General features: G+C 36.7%; 1 pseudogene; it reads left to right on the forward strand.

The window, feature by feature from the left end:
- Positions 1 to 2,728: 2,728 nt before the first annotated feature.
- Positions 2,729 to 3,615, forward strand: LOC127682285 (prohibitin-2-like; annotated as a pseudogene).
- Positions 3,616 to 16,570: the final 12,955 nt, after the last annotated feature.

Consider the following 16,570-nt stretch of genomic DNA (forward strand, 5'->3'; position numbering starts at 1 on the left):
GATCATTGGACATATTAAATTTTGTTTGAAGAAACTGAGCAGTATTGTGATTTAGGGTATGCCAATCAGTGAACTTTAGGATATATAAAAGGAAAAAGAAACTGCAGACTAAAAAGTCTGCCTGTGCATTCATTGTGCAAATGTCTCAGACAATCATCAAATAAGCACACATGTTAATGATGAAGACTTGCAAGACCTGGAATGAAATATTTCCTGAGCTATGTGAGAAAGATTATGGTTAACATTATCTATTGGAGTATATCGCAGTTTCCAGCACAGAGCTGGTAATGGCAGTAAAGGGAGAGTCAGTGAAAATGTTACCTAGAAATGATGAGGTTCTAGGACCTTTATGACTACCAAATAATTCTGAATAGTAAGAATCAGTACAAAAGTCAACTTGATTGCACCCCCATGTATTCAGTTTTGAGGCTCTGTGTTCCATTTATGAAATAAAAGTGAGCATTGAATATGCAGGTAGTCCCAAGTTTAGAAAAGAATACACCTTGAATATGTTTCAAGAATTAAGACAACATTCCAGAATGGTAAAGATCAAGTTTACCAGGAAAAATTGAAATTTATCATGGAATACATTTTTCTTAAAGCGATTTATTTCTTACTAGGTTATACTACTTGAATAAAATAACATGTCTCACTTTCAATTATGTATGTAAAATATTTTCAAAGATATTTTTATGAGTCAGCTTTATGGCATTTTCTAGTATGCTAAAGAAGCAGTGTGGTAGTTAAGAATATTTTGTTATAAATTGTCGGTACAGAAATTTTCTTAACTCATACATGAAATCCTATTTAATAATTATTAGCTGCTTATTGAATCAAAACAGCATGTTGACCAATGTTATAATTCAGTAATTCCTCTGCAAAGAACCATGATTGCACCAAAAGTTTAAAGCTTTCCTATGAAATATCTTAGCCAATTAATTACAGTTTCTCTATTTCCACTTCTTCTGTGATGAAATGAAATATATTCTAATAACTTAAAAGTTAATTACAACCATGTATATTCTAGAGGAAAATATTATTCTTATACCCACAATTAATTTGGAGTTAAAGAGGAAGATTGCCTATAAGCAGTCAAAAGTTCATATTAAAAAAATAAATGTTAATTTTTTGTGAACATGTTTTTTATTTTTCCATCCCACTACAATCAAAGCATCTTAAAATACCTACATTTTAAAATGAAGAACTTGGTCAGATCATGAGTATTTGTTGTCTCAAATCAAAAGTGTTATATTTAAATGGCAAAAATCCAGATGTAGAAAAGTTAACTATAAGACATTTAAGTCACTATTACTGCATTTCAAAGGCACTTTAAACATCCATGACCCATTTTTGAAACAGGACTTATAAATTGCTTTTGCTGACATATTTGAATTTGAATCAAGAAATATTTCAAGTATCTCGCATATTTTATATAAATTTTCTCTATTGCAGAGGTTGAATAGTATTCGTGTTATGTCATGAGCTCAGAAATTTTTCAATAAAGAAGACTATTCACCTAGAGAGATGTTGATCAGAAAGAGTGGGTCATACATTGTGAAGGCTCACAAGACTGGAAAGCAGATAGTCAGTGTCCTGGCCAAGACTAGGTGTTATCCAGGAAGATGGGTGGATGCAAAGCCTAATAGAGTGACTCCATAATAAAGAAAAGAAGCCCTTCTCTGAGAATCTGTCTAGTACAATCCACAACAATGTTCCAAAGGTTTGAACCATATGGAATTTAGCAATCATAGATAAATGCCATCATCATAAATGCTATTCCTATTAGTTACTGTGAACATAGTCCCTATTTTTGCATTGTATCTTGTCCCTATAAATTTATGACACAGTAAATATAAAAGACTAAAGCAGCTGATTCTATTTCCAAGGCTCTAAGAGTTTCTGTCCTCAACCTTATTGGAGAAGTCCCTCTATCAGAAACTTGATTGGGTGTCTCCATCTTGACACACTTAGTTGTCCAGGGTTTGAAGACAATTACAGATATGTCAGTGCCAGTAGTCAATGAATACCAAATCTGACAAACTTTTACCCACACCATAAAATCAGGACAGTCTTAAGTGATTATAGTATTATACCTGATTTGAATTTTTGTACTGACAGAAACATCAGCCCTGAAGTATACCATAATGTGAGAAACTACATAAGGCAATGAAAACATTTGTGAAATTCTCTCCAACCTAGAGATGGAACATGCTTTCTATGGATGCCTTGATTAGAATTGTTTCATATATTTTGAATCATAAATCCTTGGGAGCACATTTAGCCCTGAGAGTATGTCTGCTTTTCCTTAATAGGTGTTATCCTTGGAAGGAACAAAATTCCACAGTGTGTAATATTTAGGCATTTGGCTTCGAACATTAAAAACAAAAACAAAAACAAAAACCTTATCTCACCAGTAAATCAGCAGCTGCAGCTACTGTGCAAGGAGTAGCCCCTAGATGTCCCCATTATAATTTTGTTTACTTCCCATCACTGAAAGACACACACCAAGGAATTGACTGAGAGCTGAATTATTCCACATAAGTGAGAGGCACTCCATATTTTCCATATTATGAAAAACACTAGAGCACACTTCTGGTCCCCTTTCTCCTTTGAGCTCTAAGGCCACCAATCCTCCTGTGTGAGGTAAGGTCTATAAACTGAATTTGGGTAGGAGCTGGCGGGTACTCCCTCCAGACCACTGGTGCTACTGTCTTCAGGAGGATCAGACATGGCCTAGAACTTGAAGGACTTAACAGGACTCTTGCCTGATGGGCCTCAGGGCATTGGCAGGGCGCTGAAGCTGCTACTGGGAACCCCGGGCTGTGGTCTACAGCATCCGCAAATCGCTGTTCACCATGGAAGGTGGTCGTAGAGCCATCTTCTTTAATCATATTGGTGGCATTCAACAGGACACCATTGTGGCCAAAGGCCTTCACTTCAGAATCCCCTGGTTCCAGTATCCCATCATCTATGACATTCGAGCCAGACTTTGAAAAATCTCTTCCTCCATGGGCTCCAAAGACCTGTAGATGGTGAACATTTCCCTGCAGGTGTTGTCTCAACCCAGTGTCCAGGAGCTCCCCAGCATGTACCAGCGCCTCTGACTGGACTATGAAGAGCAAGTGCTGGAGTCCATTGTCAACACTCAAGAGTGTGGTAGTCAAGTTTGATGCCTCGCAGCTGATCACCCAGCAGGTTCAGATGTCTCTGTTGATTCTAAGAGAGCTGACAGTGTATGCCAAGGACTTCAGCATCATTCTGGATGATGTAGCGATCACAGAGCTGATCTTCAGCCAAGAGTACATGGCTGCTGTGGAAGCCAAACGTGGCCCAGCAGGAAGCCCAGTGGGCCCAGTTTTTTGTGTAGAAAGCTAAGCAGGATCAGTGACAGAAGATTGTGCAGGCTGAGGGCAATGCAGAGGCTGCCAAGATGCTTGGAGAAGTACTGAGCAAGAATCCTGGCTATATCAAGTTCCAAAAGATCCAGGCCGCCCAGAACATCTTTAAGCCACATCACAGAACTGAAACTATTTCACAGCTGACAAACTTGCTTTGAATCTACAGGATGAAAGTTTTACTCAAGAAAGTGGCAGCCTCATTAAGGGTAATAAATGAGTATGGACATCAAGAACACCGCCACCGGAGAAGTTGGAGGAGCCAGTTTGGGTGTCAGGCGCACTTCACCCTGACCCAAGCATCATGTGGCAACATTTCTTTATCTGCCTCTTGGATTTAGGAACACTGAAGACCATTCCTCTCAGAGTTGGGTTGGCTGGGAAGCATGAATGGAACAGTGTGATTCTCAGTAAGTTCCTACAGTGTTTGTCCCTCTCCCAAAATGAGGGGGTGGGGAGATAACCACCATGCCAGGAATTCTCAATAAAATTTTTATTACTTAAACTAAAAAAAAAAAAAAGAATACTTACTAGATCTATCTATGACTTTCTTTTTTAAACAGGGTTATACTACAGATGCCGATTGATTGTTATGACTTTTTTTTTTCCATTTTTAATCCCTTTCTAGAAAGCCACTGTTGGCACAGTTAAAACATTTTTTCTTGTTTGGTTAAGAAAGAAACCAAAGGTATTTGCCCTTTTAAATGATGGAGGGCACATCTATGCAGGGTTTAAAATTTATTCCAAACATGGTCCTGTTGCTCCAAAGAAGACTATGAGCTTTTGTGAGTTAATGAATACCTTTATTTTTTTATTTTGGCTCTAAAATTCTTGATTGAGGTTTGTTTTGGTCAGTTATCATCTTTTTTTTTTTTACAAATTTCATTTTGTTGTGTTTTAACCAATTAATACTCCAGTGTATAAATGTAACACAAATATTTTTTAATCTGTTCTTAAAGGAATCTTGGTTGTTTCCATGTTCTGGCCATTACACATAAAAACAAAACAAACATAATAGGGCAAGTATCCTTATTGTAGGGTGAAGCACCATTTCAGAATATCTCTTGAGTGATATATGTGCATCTTGACATAGACTGATTGCCAACTCTCTAAAAAAAACATTTTGACTCCTGTTAGATGTATAAGTTTGTACCACCAACAGAAATGGAGGAATGTTCCCATTGCTTAATGCACATCAGCATCATCTGCCATTTTTTCTGTTGACCATAGTCATTTTAAGAATTGTAAAATGAAACACAAAGTACTTTTAATTTGAATTTTCCTGGTGGACAAGGATGCTAAAGGTGTCTTTTTCTCTCAGCCATCTGAGATTCTTTGATTTAAAATTATCTGTACAGATATGCATATCAATCATTTATTGTATTATTTGTCTTCTTATTATACAGTTTCTTGACTTCTTCATTTACTTTTGACATTATTCATATATTGAGTGTGGAGTTTGTGAAATTCTTTTCCCTTTCTATATATAAGGTGCCTCTTTCTCTGTTTGACAGTGTCCTTTACCTTACACAACCTTTCAGTGTTATGAAGTTCTATTTTTTAATTGTGGATCTTTGTGCATTTCCTATCACCCATCTCTTCAGGTTGTTGTTGCCTATGCCAATGATTTTAAAACTGTCCTCCACATGCATAAGACTATCCTGATTGGCTTCAGTCTTGTGCATGGCAATGAATATGCATCTACTTGTACTCTTCTCCACTCTACCATGCTCTATGAGTGACATCATTTTTTGAAGATGCTATTTTTCCCAGTGTGAATTTCTGGTTTCTTAATAAAAACCATGTGTCCTCAGATGCATAAATTTATGTCTGGGGATTTATTAGATTCTACTGATCAACCTGTCTGTCTTATACCACTACTATAGAGGTTTTATTAATATAGCTATGTAGTATAACTTGAAATCATAGATAATGAGACCTTAATCAGCTCTTTATTTTTCAGGATTCGTTCAACTATCATAGAAACTTTGTGTTTCCACATGAAGAAGAAAATTATCCTTTCAAGGTCTGTGAGAAATTTTATTGGAGTTTTGATGACAGGGATTGATTGCTTTTGGTAAAATGGAAATAATTTAGTATGTTAATCTAAATGATCCAAAAGTACAGATCATTCCATGATCTGATTTATCCTTTAATGACTATCTGAGTAATATTCTAGTTTCCACAGGCATCTTCATAATTGCGATTCCAGTTCACATACTTATCAGAAGTGTAGAAAATAAACATATCTACACACCCTCCCAGCATTTATTGTTTTTGTTTTCTTTATGAGTGCCATAATGGTTAGACTGAAAGTGAGAATCCAAAATTATTTTAATTTGCATTTTCCAAACACCAAATTATAACACAAGCTTACAGTTTACATTGAACATTACTTTTTATATATTTCTCTGTTGAGAATTCTCATTGCCATTTTCTACCCAGTTTTTCTTTGGATTGTTTCTTTTGTTGTTCATTATATTTATATGTCTTAGTTCTCAGATACTGCTAACATGCTCGGCAAAATTTTCTTCGACTCTGTATGCTGTGTCTTCATCCAGTTTTTGTCACACATTTTTGCACAGGTATTTCATTTTTATTTCCTGAAGTTCAACTTGTCAAATGTTAGCATTACTTATTGATCAACCTAAGTTTTGCCCATATTCCCTTTGCTTATCCTCATATTACAGAGGTTCTTCTAATCATTTCCTCTAAGAGTTTGGAGTTTTAGGTATTACGCTAAGATCTCTAACCACTTGTACTGATTATTGAGAATTAGGGCAGATAAGCATTTAATTCTTCTACATGTAGATATCCATTTTTTTGCACCATTTGTAAAACACACCTGTTTTCCCTATTAACATTCTTTGCAGATTCTGAAAACTTGGGATATCCACAAGGAGACCTTCACAGTCAATGATTCTGGGCCCATTGAGGCTCTTAGATACTTAACCGCTATCCAATAAGCATTCAGGCACTGAAACTAAGACTCTAAGCATATGTAGCAATGGGAAATTTGGCCTTTATGAGTATCTCCTAACAATTAGATCATGAGCCAACATTGATTATGTTGCCTGCGTTTTGATTCTTTTCCGCCATCTGGCATGCATTTTCTGTACTCAGTGGGAAATGATGTGCCTAGTTACTTGATGTGCCATGGTATGTTCATACTCCTGGGGCCATGGGTGGGGTCTTCCCCTTTTCTAATAAAAATAAAAGTGGATTCTCAGTAGGTATTTATGAAAGACTTGGAGGACAGGATGTTTGGTGTCTATCATCAATGTGAAAATAAAACAAAACATTTAATTACTAAAAACCATCTTTTAGGGAAAAACCCAGATATAAGTGGCTGTGGCTTAAATAAATAAATTAAACCAGTGTCTGCTCTTCCAGAGGACATAGGTTGACCTTCCAGTGCACATATGACAGCTAAAAAAACATCTGTAATCCCAGATTCTGAGTATCCAATGTTGTGTTTTTGTTCCTGTGAGCATTGTCTCTGCACAACACACAGATTTATAACCAGGCTAAGAACATACTAATAAAACAAACAAATTTTCAAAAATTACGTCAATAATATAGTTACACTAAATCCATGTCTAGCTCTTCTATTCTGTCTCATTGACCTGCATATTGGTTTTGTGCCAGATAGACAAATAAGTCAATAACTACATATATAGATAGATAGATAGATAGAGAGATAGATAGATAGATAGATAGATAGATAGATAGATAGATAGATATACAGACAGAATGAAAGACAGAGAGACAACCAGAGAAACAGATAATTCAGTCCTTCCCCAATTCCACTCTTGTCATGTTCACTGGATTATTCACTTGTGAGTCAGTATTTCCCAGGGAGAATCATGTGTCCATGCACAGCCAGCGTATAAATGCTGGCATACACCACATCTACAAAGAAATCCTCAGCTTTGGTAAGTGAACACCAGATCCCCAAGGCTGGTGCCTACCTTCTGCCATTTGTTTGTTTATTTAATTTTATTTTACTTTTATCTGAACCTAACATTTTTCCTCCTGGGAATCCTTCCAACTGATAGTGACTGGTTTATAGAATTATTTAAAATTTCTAATATTCTTATGCTACAAAATAGTTTACCTTTTGACATATTCTAGAGGGACAAAGTGTCCTTTTTTAAAATAAGTGATTAACAAGATTCCTCACGTACTTTTTAAAATTTTATTATTTTTTTTATTCAATATATTCTTTATTTGCATTACAAGTAAGTTTCCCTTTCCTGGGTACCCCCCTCCCCAAAAGTCCCATAAGCCCATTTCCTTCCCCCTGTTCCCCAATCGATCACTTCCCACTTCCCTATCCTGGTATTCCCCTACACTGCTGCAATGAGCTTTTACAGGACCAGGGACCCCTCCTTCCTTCTTCAAGGGCATCATTTTATATGTGTATTATGTCTTGGGTATTCCAAGCTTCTTGGCTAATATCCATTTATCAGTGAGTGCATAGCATGAGTGTTCTTTTAAGACTGGGTTACCTCACTTAGGATGATGTACTCAATTTCCATCCATTTGTCTAAGAATTTCATGAATTCATTGTTTCTAATGGCTGAATAGTACTCCATTGTGTATATATACCACATTTTCTGTATCCATTCCTCTGTTGAGGTACATTTGGGTTCTTTCCAGCTTTTGGCTATTATAAATAGGGCTGCTATGAACATAGTGGAGCATGTATCCTTATTACATGCTGGGGAGTCCTCTGGATATATGCCCAGGAGTGGTATAGCAGGGTCCTCTGGAAGTATCATTCCAGGTTTTCTGAGGAACTGCCAGATTGACTTCCAGGGTGGTAGTACCAGCTTGCAACCCCACCAGCAGTGGAGGAATGTTTCTCTTTCTCCACATCCTCGCCAGTACCTGCTTTCTCCTGACTTTTTGATCTTAGCCATTTTGACTGGTATGAGATGAAATCTCAGGGTTGTTTTGATTTGCATTTCCCTGATGACTAAGGATGTTGAACATTTCTTTTGGTGCTTCTCAGCCATTCGATATTCCTCAGGTAAAAATTCTTTGTTTAGCTCTGCACCACATTTTTAAGGTGGATATTTGGCTCTTTGGAGTCTACCTTTTTGAGTTCTTTGTATATATTTGATTTAAGCCCTCTGTTGGATGTAGTGTTGGTAAAGATCTTTTCCCAATTTGTTTGTTGCCATTTTGTCTTTTTGACAATGTCCTTTGTCTTATAGAAATTTTGTAGTCTTATGAGGTCCCATTTGTCAATTCTTAATCTTAGAACATAAGCTATTGGTGTTCTGTTGAGGAAATTTTCCCCTGTACTCATGTCCTCAAGGGTCTTCCCTAGTTTCTTTTCTATTAGTTTCAGTGTGCCTGGTTTTATGTGGAGATTCTTGATCCACTTGGACTTGAGCTTAGTACAAGGAAATAAGAATGGATCATTTTGCATTCTTTAACATGTTGACTTCCTCTTGAAACAGCACCATTTGTTGAAGAGGTTATCTTTTATCCACTGGCTGGTTGAAGATCCTTTATCAAAGATCAAGTGATCATAATTCTTTGGGTCCATTTCCAGATCTTCAATTCTATTCCATTGATCTACTTGACTGTCACTGTACCAATACCACGCAGTTTTTAACACAATTGCTCTGTAGTACTGTTTGAGGTAGGGGATACTGATTCCCCCAGAAGTTCTTTTACTGTTGAAAATAGTTTTAGCTATCCTGGGTTTTTTCCAGATAAATTTGAGAATTGCTCTTTCTAAGTCTATGAAGAATTGAGTTGTGACCTCGATGGGGATTGCATTGAATCTGTATATTGCTTTTGGCAAGATAGCCCTGTTTAATATATTAATCCTGTCCATCCAAGAGCAAGGAAGATTTTTCCATCTTCTGAAGACTTCTTCAATTTCTTTCTTCAAAGACTTGATGTTCCTGTCATTCAGATCTTTTACTTGTTTGGTTAGAGTCACTCCAAGGTACTTTTTTATTGTTTGTGGCTATTGTGAATGGTGTCATTTCCCTAATTTCTTTCTCAGCCTGTTTATCCTTTAAGAATAGGAAGGCTACTGATTTGCTTGAGTTAATTTTATAACCAATCACCTTGCAGAAATTTTTTTTATCAGTTGTACGAGTTATCAGTTGGCGTTTTTTTTTTTTTTTTTTTTTTTTTGGGTCACTTAAGTATAATATCATATCACATGCAAATAGTGATATTTTGATTTCTCCCTTTCCAATTTGTATCACTTTGACCTCCTTGTGTTGTCTAATTGTTCTAGCTAGAACTACATGTACTATATTGAATAAATATGGTGAGAGAGGGCAGCCTTGTCTAGTCCCTGATTTTAGTGGGATTGCTTCAAGTTTCTCTCCATTTAGTTTGATGTTGGCTACTGGTTTGCTGTATATTGCTTTTATTATGTTTAGGTATGGGCCTTGAATTCCTGTTCTTTCCAACACCTTTAACATAAAAGGATGCTGAATTTTGTCAAATGCTTTTTCGGCATCTAATGAAATGACCATGTGTTTTTTTTTTCTTTTAGTTTGTTTATGTAGTAGATTACATTGATGCATTTCCCTTTCTTGAATCATCCCTGCATCCCTGGAATGAGGCCTACTTGATTGTGGTGAATGAATTTTTGATATGTTCTTGGATTGGGTTGGCAAGAATTTTATTGAGTAGTTTTGCATTGATATTCATAAACAAAATTGGTCTAAGGTTCTCTTTTTTCATTCTATCATTGTGTGGTTTTGGTATCAGCAACACTGTGGCTTCATAGAACGAGTTGGGTAATGTTCCTTCTGTTTCTATTTTGTGGAATAGTTTGAAAAGTATTGGCATTAGGTCTCCTTTGAATATCTGGTAGAATTCTACATTAAAGCCATATGGTCCTGTGATTTTTTTTTTGGGGGGGGGGGTTGGGAGACTGTCAATGAACACTTCTATTTCTTTAGGGATTATAGTTCCATTTAGATGGTCTATCTGATCCTGAGTAAATTTTGGTAGTTGGTATCTGTCTAGGAAATTGTCCATTTCCTCCAGATTTTCCAGTTTTATTGTGTATAGGCTTTTGTAGTAGGATATGATAACTTTTTTGGATTTCCTCAGTTCTGTTGTTATATCACACTTTTCATTTCTGATTTTGTTAATTTGGGTACTGTCTCTGTGCCTTCTGGCTAGTCTGGCTAAAGGTTTATCTATCTTGTTGATTTTCTTAAAGAACCAGCTCCTACTTTTAGTTCATTCTTTGTATAGTTCTTTTTGTTTCAACTTGGTTGATTTCAGTCCTGAGTTTCAAGATTCCCTGCCTTCTACTCCTCTTGGGTGTATTAGCTTCCTTTTGTTCTAAAGCTTTCAGGTGTTCTGTTAAACTGCTAGTGTATGCTCTCTCCAGCTTCATTTTGCAGGCACTCAGAGCTATGATTTTTCCTCTTAGCACTGCTTTCATTATGTCCCATAAAACTGGGTATATTGTGCCTTAATTTTCATTAAATTATAAAAAGTCTTTGATTTTTTTTCCTTATTTCTTCCTTGACCAAGATATCATTGAGTAGAGAATTGTTCAGCTTCCATGTGTATGTGGGTTTTTGTTGTTTTTGTTGCTATTGAAGACGACCTTTATTCCACAGTGATCTGATTAGAGGCATGGAATTAGTTAGATTGTCTTATATCTGTAGAGGTCTGTTTTGTCACCAAATATATAGTCAAATTTGGAGAACGTACCATGAGGTACTGTGAAGAAAGTATATCCTTTTGATTTAGGATGAAATGTTCTATAGATATCTATTAAGTCCATTTGATCCAAAACTTCTGTTAGTTTCACTGTGACTCCACGTAGTTTGTGTTTCCCTGAACTATCCACTGAAGAGAGTAGGGTGTTTAAGTCCCCCACAATTATTGTGTGGTGTATGATTTATGCTTTAATTTTTAGTAAGGTTTCCTTTACAAATGCTGGTGCCCTTATACTTGGGGCATAGACATTCCAAACTGAGAGTTCTTCCTGGTAGATTTTTCCTTTGATGATTATAAAGTGGACTTCTGTATCTTTTTTGATGACTTTTGGTTGTAAGTCTAATTTATCTGATATTAGAATGGCTGCTTTGGCTTGTTTCCTGGGACCATTTGCTTGGAGGACTGTTTCCCATCCTTTTACACTTAGGTAGTATTTTTCTTTGGCACTGAGATGCGTTTCCTATAAGCAGCAAATTGTTGGATCTTGTTTATGAATCCAGTCTGTTAGTCTATGTCTTTTTATTGGGGAATTGTGTCCATTGGTGTTGAGAGATATTAAGGAATAGTGATTGTTGCTTCCTGCTATTGTTGATGTATTTTTTATGTTTGTATGGTTATCTTCTTTTGGGTTTGTTGGAAAGAGATTACTTTCTTACTTTTTATTGTATGTAATTTCCCTTTCTTTCTTGATGTTTTCCATTAATTATTCTTTGAAGGGCTGGATTTGTGGAAAGATACTTTGTAAATTTGTTTTTGTCATGAAAAACCTTGGTTTATTCATTTATGGTATTGAAAGATTTGCTGGATATAGCAATTTGGGTTGGCATCTGTGTTCCCTTAGGGTCTGCAAGACATGTGTTCACGCTCTTCCGGCTTTTATAGTCTCTGGTTAGAAATCCGGTGAAATTCTGATAGGTCCACCTTTATATGTTACTTGATCTTTTTCCCTTACTGCTTTTAATATTCTTTGTTTAGTTCGTTTGGTGTTTTAATTATTATATATGATATGATGAATTTGTTTTCTGGTCAAATTTATTTGGAGTTCGGTAGGCTTCTTGTATATTCATGGGCATCTCTTTCTTTAGGTTAGGGAAGTTCTCTTCAATAATTTTGTTGAAGACATTTACTGGCCCTTTCAGTTGGATATCTTCAGTCTCTTCTATGCCTATAATCCTTAGATTTGGTCTTCTCATTTTGTCTTGTATTTCTTGAATATTTTGGGTCAGGAACGTTTTGCATTTTTCATTTTTTTTTACTATTATATCAATGCTTTCTATGGTATCTTTTGCATCTGAGATTCTCTCTTCCATCTTTTGTATTCTGTTGTTGATGCTTGGATCCATTACTTCTGACTTCTTTCCTAATGTTTCTATGTCCCGGGTTGTCTCCCATTATGATTTTGTTATTGTTTCTACCTCCTTCCTTAGATCCTGGATGGCTTTGTTTAATTGCTTCAAATGTTTTGTTGTGTTTTCTCTTAGTTCTTCAAGGGATTCTCGCTGTTTACTTGTGTTCTCTTGTATTTCTTTAAGGGAGTTATTTATGTCCTTCATGAAGCCCACTATCATCATGACATGTGATTTTAAATCCAAATCTTGCTTTCCTGGTGTGTTGTAGTATCCAGAACTTGAGGTTGTAGGAGAATTGGGATCTGATGGTGCCATATTGCCTTGATTTCTCTTGGCCATGCTTCCATATTTGCCTTTTGCCATCTGGTTGTTTCTGGTGTTAATTGGGCTTGCTGTCACTGGCTGGACCTCCTGGGTGGACTGTTCCCCCTCCTGTGTGTGTGCCTGTAGGCCTATCTCAGCAACGTTGGGTGAGCTGCTTTCTCCTGGTGCAAACTGCTGTGGTGCTGCAGCATTCTTGTGTACACTTGGAGTCCTGGTGCAGTGTGTCTCATGTGATCCTCTACTCTGGTGAAACTTGCCTACCAATCTGTTGTACAGTCACAGAAGCAAAGTTGACAGCTGCGACCCACTCTCTTGTAGTTGTATTTGGGTATGTACCTCTGTGGCCCTGATCAGCTCTGTATGCAGGCTGTGCTGGCTGTCTCTTCCTCACTGACTACTGGGTGTATAGCTGGCTTTCTGCACTGCTTGGAGATGGTGTGCTGTGGCTGAGGCTGTTCCCAATCCAGAGACTGGAAGGCTCTTGCTAGAGGCCTCCAGACTGGATCCTCTGCTCTGCAGGACCAGACACCCCCGTGCCTCCTGCCTCTCCCTTGCTGGCTGCTGGGTGTATTGCTTGCTTCCTGCATGGCTTGGAGATCCGTCAACTACTTTTTTAAATAACGACTTCATTTTTATTTGATTTCCTTCACATCCTTTAGACTCTTTCTTTCCAAAAGACAGGTCCAGGAATATTGGATGGGTTTTTTTTTCCTCCCTAAAGCTTTTATATTTCCATTCTTTAAACAGTGTAATATGGACCCTGGTTTGTCCCCAAGGTAATGAAAAGTGATGGACCGCATCAAAATATTCTACAATTATACTAAGCGTTTGGGAGAATAGGACTATTTTTTTTAAAAAAAAAGGAATTAAAAAGCTGGTGGAAGAGGAAATACCAAATTTCATTTTGGTAAAGTTCCTTCCTGAAAGTGAATAATATTGTCTGCAATAGTCAAAGAGACAGGTTAATCTCTTTCAGTTCAGGGTCAAGCAGCACTCAATCACTGTTCAGCTCATACTTAGATAATGATCCTTAGGAAACTGTATGTGAACTACAGTGTGAGACTGCATATTCTGGATAGAGGTATGTAGTTTTCTTCTAATGACAGTGGTGCACAAAATAAAAACACTATAAATCTAATGTATTAAATGCCAAGAGGATTAACTGTATCTTTTTTGTTGTTGTTTTTTGTTTTGTTTTTGTTTTTAGATGAAACATAACAGAGTGGGTATGATAAAAGAGAATGAACTTCTACTATCACGTGGGAACATATGAGCTGATGCCAGGTCACTGTTTAAGGACTAACTCAAAGGTGGTTTATGAATGTGGGTTAAAAGGACACTAAGATTCAGCTGTGGACTTGGAGAAGGTGTAGGAGGATGTTCTTATTGTGGATATTTTGGATAGAAGATGCAAGAAATGCACACATTTAAACAAAGTTAATATTCTCTTTTCAATCTAGCAGAAATAGAGGCATATATGGAGACAAGTGACTCACAGTTCCCAGACACTGAGCTTTAATATCAATGAGCAAGATGGCAAAGTTTCTTACATTCCATTAAAATGTAAATTTGCTCTTTTGGAAAAAATTAGAGATGTGGACAACTCGTCTTTTCGTTTCTTTTAATGTTATTTATTATATTTCATTTTTTATATTTTACTTTTATGAGTTTTTGAAATGGAATATATGTTTCTGCAGTGTATATGTGTGTGTGTGTGTGTGTGTGTGTGTTTGTGTGGGGTGAGTGTGGGGGGGGATGTGTGTGTGGGGAGTGTGTGTGTATGTGTGTGTTTGTGTGTGTGTGTGTTCTAGTAATATCTGTAGAGTTAAGTATAGGGAATAAGATTTATTCATAGGAATTCTAATGTTCATGAGCATACATAAATACTAGAACTATGTCCCCTGCAAAAGCACAAAGTGTTCTTATTTTCAGAACCATATTTCCAGCATCAGTGAAAAGGTTGTCATAAATGAAGAACTTCGAATATCAGATTCCTGGATATGGCAGATGCATAGGGTGAACAGAAATATCCACAACAGATTTGTTCTTTGCTCAAGTCCTCCATGAATTCTACTCCCTTATCTGAAAACTAGATGATTGGTCACTTGGGTTCTAGAAGGACCTCCACTATGGTGCCCCAGCCAGAGAGTTTAAGATCCGCAGCTAATCAGAGGCTCAGATATACTAAGATCCATTACTAAATTGGAGTCCCCTCACATGAATCTCTTGCACATAGATTACCATACCTTTTAGAACCTATAAACTTCACCTCTTGGTGAGTCCATAACGGATTGTTCTCTTCAGTGTTTCCAAGTAAGAAGCCTGAATGAGATGAACTAAACAAATTACCTTCAGAGAAATTAAATAGAGACAAAAGATTGCACCACTTGAGGTTTTGATTTATAGCCTTGTCTCCGTTCATTTCCTGAGCTTTCAGACTCTGCATCTGTTAAATAAACATTTTGCAAGGCCAGTTGTCCTCTTATTTCATAAAAAAACAATGACATTTACGTAGGATGAATTTTTATAAGAATGAATGTGGGAAATTTGTAGACTTTATAACTGTTTTATGTTATTATGTGCAGCAGAGACTCTGAAAAGCAAAGCAAAGCAAAGCTCTGAATTTAGAAGACTTCAAGGACCAAAATGGAAAGTGATAGCATTGGATTAGTTTAGCTTATCATGAGTTCTCAGGTCTTCACTTTTACATTTAAATGGGATTCCTTGGTCACTTTTCCTATTTATTTGCTGTCTGGTCACTCAGTGTGTACCCTGATTCTTTATGCTCGATACAGTCAATACTAACAGAGATCTCTCTTCCAGATGTTGGAAGAAGATCCTGCAACAAATATTTAGAACCAATTGAAGGAAGAGACCAGCCTTGAAGAGTTATGGGATATGATAATAAAAATAAGACTTGAGTACTATCAAAAGATGGAGAGCAATGCTGTCTAGAATTACCAACTTCATAATGATTTACCTGGCCTTAAAGGGGGTCAAAATAGGCATGGTTAGAGCCACTAGGCAGGAGCTCAAGGCATCGTGCATCTAACCAACTGCTGCTACATAAATGCTATTTCACATACATTAATATATTGATTGTGTACCCGGACTTCAGAGGAATGAAGTCTTTATCCACACAAATACTCTCAGTGCCTCTGATGTTGATTTCTTTGTTCTTTCCATAACACTATTCACCAGTTCCTCTGTAACCTTCTACAGTGGATTAAGTTCTTCATCCCTTTACAAAGAAATGCCCAACCATAAAACCTGAGGACTACTTTTAACCACTTTTGTTCATCTCTGTAACAATATCATACTATTTAAATCAGTACAATTTCCCAAGTCCACTCATCATTATGGTCCTGGCCACAGCAAATTCAAAACAGATAGTCCCCTTTTCTCAACATAGTTGTCATGTTACAGCAGGGTAAGATTTATTCTATACATTACCATTTATCTGTCTACTGCTTGAAATTGTATAGAACTAACAGTTTTTGTGCTAGGAATTTATGTCAGAGGAGGAATGCTGGAATTCCTTAGTGTGAACAGAAAGAAGTGAGATTACCACCAAAAACCTATTTCTGAGTCCATGTTTCCTTGCTTTTGGTCAATTGCATGATTCATTAGTCTTTTGATTATGTCGTGCTTATTTGCGTGGTGGAAGTGGAACATCTATTTTGATAAAATCCATGAAAAACTTTGTGAGTACTGTGCTGACAGACTCACAGGGGATGTTGCAGTTGCTTCATAACATTATGTGTTCCCTCTCAGAGAAGA

Source organism: Apodemus sylvaticus, chromosome 4, assembly GCF_947179515.1.
Source record: "Apodemus sylvaticus chromosome 4, mApoSyl1.1, whole genome shotgun sequence".
Taxonomy (NCBI): Eukaryota; Metazoa; Chordata; class Mammalia; order Rodentia; family Muridae; genus Apodemus; species Apodemus sylvaticus.